Source organism: Convolutriloba macropyga, chromosome 12 (assembly GCF_964194025.1).
Source record: "Convolutriloba macropyga chromosome 12, txConMacr16.3, whole genome shotgun sequence".
Lineage (NCBI taxonomy): Eukaryota > Metazoa > Xenacoelomorpha > Acoela > Convolutidae > Convolutriloba > Convolutriloba macropyga.
The window spans coordinates 15,970,121-15,974,730 of NC_134479.1; positions in this window are offsets into that span (position 1 = coordinate 15,970,121).

Below are 4,610 nucleotides of genomic sequence, written 5' to 3' on the forward strand. Positions count from 1 at the left end.
TACTCGATTTTTCTGGCATTGGACGCGTAAAGTGGTACGCAAAGTTCAGAGGATGCCGTGTATAAAATATATGAAGCAAATGGTACATAAGGTGAATGCAGTAATGGCTGAACATGTGTTTAGCCGATAACACAATAAAAGGAAACCTAGCGGATAATTTATAAAAAAAATTGTGCAAGTTTATTAACTCTAAAGCTGTGATTGGCCAATTTAAAACAACATTTTGTTAAAAAGCGAATTTAATAAATTCTGCGGTTGGAACCAAAACACCTTTTTGCGTATATAATCAATCTAAGATTTTTTCCCCAAATGTTATTAATACTTATTTGAGACTAAATTCGTAAACTTAATTGTTCTAGTGAATTGTGCTTTTAGGCAGTTTTTCTAATGCATTACGAGCAACAAGCGGTTATTTTTGAAATTATCACCAATTAGATTTTCTTTCATTTCGGTATGAAGATACTCTATCCGTGCAAAAGCGATACTTTTAGGCAAATTTGAACTGAATCAGTCTTGTGTCACTCGTTGTGTTTCCCAACACGCTTACACCTCAACTACATGGGTCATCCAAAAAGTGGGCAAAATCGAGTATGTGCACTCAATTTTTTGGACATTGGACGCGTAATGTAGTATGCAAAGTTCGAAGAATGCTGTATACAAAATAAACAAAGCAAATGGTATATAAAGTGGACGCAGTATTGGTCGACTGTATATTTAGCCGACAACCATAAAATATAAATACTAGCGGACATTTTACACAAATTGTCCAAGTAGATTAATTCTAAAGCTGTGATTGGCCAATTTAAAACAGAAATTTGTTAAAAGCAAATATACGGTAATGTTTTTATCAACTAGATTAACGACCCCCCATTTATAAATGGGTAAACATATTGTTGAAGCTAAGTAATCTTATACGTGAACATATATGAGTAATATGCATTTGCTAAAAGCTAGCACAGCTATGGTTTGAAAGTATTACGTACTCAACCAAAATTTGTTGCATATAACGTAAGCATCAATAAAAATTTCTGTATTAGATCATTTTTGGTGTTATCGGCTACAATAAGGGCATGATTTTTTAAAACTTTTTAAGGAAACTATTCAGAAGCGCCTTCAATCAACATAGACACTTTTGTTTCAATGAAATGCAAATATCGCTCTCACAATTAGTGAAAACTTAGATTTTGGGGGGTGCAAATTTAACGGCTATATAAGGCTGGGGGGGGGGGCGCTAGCAGAAAAGAGCCACAAATGCTTTTTTAGGAAAAACCTAAATTGCATAGAACAAACAACCAAATTTGTAAAGAGAACGTACAACATAGAGAATAATTGGAGACTTATATTAGTTGTCATCGCTTCACTATCTTTGGCGTCCGATCTAGTTGCGCTTCACTCAGCCTTTCCGTAGCCTCATTCCCCATGGGATAGTTGGAGTTGCAACCACGGAGAAAGCTTGGTTACGTTTTTCTATTTTTATAAAAATGTGCTAAAAAACTACAAATTAGAAAAATATGAAATGCATTTATAACTGGCCAATCAAAGAGCGGCAAGCATTGCGCTTTTTGGCTCGTTTTTTCTCATTCTGACGGAAACTTGCATATTTTTTCCAACACAAAGCAGCTATATTGAAACTGCAAAATTGCTACAAAAACAGGCCTCTTATGCGGGGACAAACTGTGGTCACTTGTAAAAAAGAACTGCCTCGATATTATATCATAGTAGAACCCCTGCGGAGGTTAGAAGAAAAATCTACGGCAAAAAGCCGATGTTGAGTTTAAAAGTTTTTCAAATCAAAAATTTTGGACGGCGATGGAAGAAGCTCTCACGGAAAGCCAAAACAATGTACAGCAGATATGCCCTCCTCACAATGATACAGCAAAAACGGGAGTCATTTGAGAGGATCTTTGGAAAACTTAAAGAACAATCGCAAATCTGTAGAATGGGGGAAGGGGTGATACTAAATTCAGAGACATTCTATTACTATCTTGTTAGACTTTGACACGCAGAAGGGACTTCTGAAAGAAAACTGAACTCGAAAAAGAACTGGAAAAATTTTTACACATAAAAAATGAGCGAGAAATCAGCATCGAATAAACCAAAACTTAACGGACCCACAAAATTTTAATATAATTTCTAAATTACTCAATAGCAATCGCAATCGCAAAACATTTTTCATCCAACAACAGCAATATTGCAATGCAATCCCCTCTTCGCAGGACGAAATTGCAAATAACTAAAACAACAGAACAACAATCGACAACAAGACTTCCATCGAACCGAAGATACTGAAAATGGAGTACAAGATAGAGTCAATGCAATTACCAGCTACAATCAGTTGTACGGTCCTGCTTACGAAGACCCGGAAGATGGTTGCTTTGCTACTATAACAATTGAAATTGTTAAAAAAAAAAGATTTTAACAAATGTGAAAATCCGAATCAGAAACACGCAATGGATTTCAATGGAAGAGTCAGGAATTGTATGTAGTATCATCAGCAAATATCCAGCAGATAAGAATTTCAACTAATCAACAGCGTCAACTTGGATAGATAACAGAACAAAAAAGAACTCAAAACGTATTCCAATGAACTGATCGAAGTATTTGGCTAATTTTGAACATAATAAAATACAATTCACAGCTGGAATACAAAGTGGAAAACGCAAGATTCACAGCTGACAGTGGTTGAAAACGGACACAAAAAAAAGTTGAGGGAGAACTCTTCAAAAACGTTTTTGTGGTATTTTTGTGGTACAACAGCAATCACCACCAGATAAAACAAGCAACATTGGTTCTCCCTAATATCAACTCCCCATAGAACAAATTATTGTTGCTCAAATGTCAGACATCATCTCGCGAATTGATTTATTGAAAACTAATATAGCGCGATCAAAAATAGGTGAAAGATTACAGCCAAGCATCATAAGGGGGACAATTTCCGATAAATCTAGAAGCGAAAACGAAAGAGGAAATTTTTCGTCTTCAAAAAATGTGAGCTAGGTTTCCTTTTTGATGGTTATCGGCTAAACACACGGTCAACCATTACTGCATCCCACTTATATACCGTTTGATGTGTATTTTTCAAACGGCATCTTTTGGAGTTTGCATTTCACATTAGGTGTCCAATGTCGGGCTTTCTCATGACTCATGTTTTGAAAATAGAGTTTTAAGTGTGTATGGAAACAAAACAAGTGACAAAAGGTCAATGCATTTCCAATTTGCTTAAATTCATCCCTTTTCGACTAATAGAGTGTCTAAATACCGAATTGAAAGATATCTAGTTGGTGAAAAATTTCAAAAAAAATTCCACTCGATAGTAATAGTGGATTAAATAGACTGATCACAAGCAAGGTTCACAAGATTCAGAGAAAACTACAGGCAAACACAATTTTGTATCCAACCATTTTTTGTGTTCTACCAGCGTGCCTCACCAAAATCGTGACGCATCACATTTCACACTGATTTCACATTCCGGGTGGTAATGAGTATTTTTGGCTCTACATACAAACGTATAATTCTGTATTGAAATGTTTTTCGTAAAAATCAATCCAATTGAAACTTGTTGATGTATTTAATAAATATCGCAAGGGTCGGCAAAGTTGAGACAGATTTTGAATGAACGTACCAATACAATGAACAGGTCCTAAATATAATCTCAGCCTTATAAGTGCGTTGAGGGTGTTTGGTGGTTGTACTGCTATTACAGCAGTCGTTTTTGTTTCGAGATCCGAATTTTCAGTTTGGGGAAAAGATATGACTGAGCCATTGTTTCCATTTTTGGGATGTGACACTTAGGTAAGTTGATTCTCAAATTATCTTCATCTAACTGTTTTAAACAAAGATTTACAAAATGCACATTGTATTCTTTTGTACCAATGACTAAAATTATAATATCATCTCAATTCGACTTTTTTGGAGCCAATTGAAGGCCTATCATTCGCTTATTAAAATTCTGTTTGAATTTGGTACATGTTTACAGAGATGGCTTTTGAAGTGCTTTGGACTCTAAAGCTAATTGTATTGAAAAATCTCTTTGACGGTTACGAGAGTCGGAGGATTAGAATTTTCAACTGAACAATTTTAAAGTTGCTCAGTTTGAACCACTTTTTGAAGACGAAAAATTGCCTCTTTGGTTTTCGGTTCTAGATTTATCGGAAATCGTCCCCCTTATGATCTTTTACCTATTTTTGATCGCGCTATATTAGGTTTCGATAAATCAATTTGCGAGATGATGTCTGAAAATTGAGCAATAATTGTTTGTTTTATGGGGCGTTGATAATCGAGAGAATCAATTTTGATTGATTTATCTGGTAGTGATTGCTGTTGTACCATAAAAATTCCAAATTTTTTGAAGCGTTTTCTCCCAATTTTAATTTTGTGTCCCTTTTCAACCACGGTCAGCTGTGAATCTTGCGTTTTCCGCTTTGTTTTCCAGCTATTAATTGTATTTTATTTTGTTCAAAATTTGAAAAAATACTTCGATCAGTTCACTGGAATACGTTTTGAGTTCTTTTTTGTTTTTGTTATCTATCCAAGTTGACGTTGTTGATTAGTTGAAATTCTTATCTGCTGGATATTTTCTGATGATACTACATACAAGTCTTGACTCTACA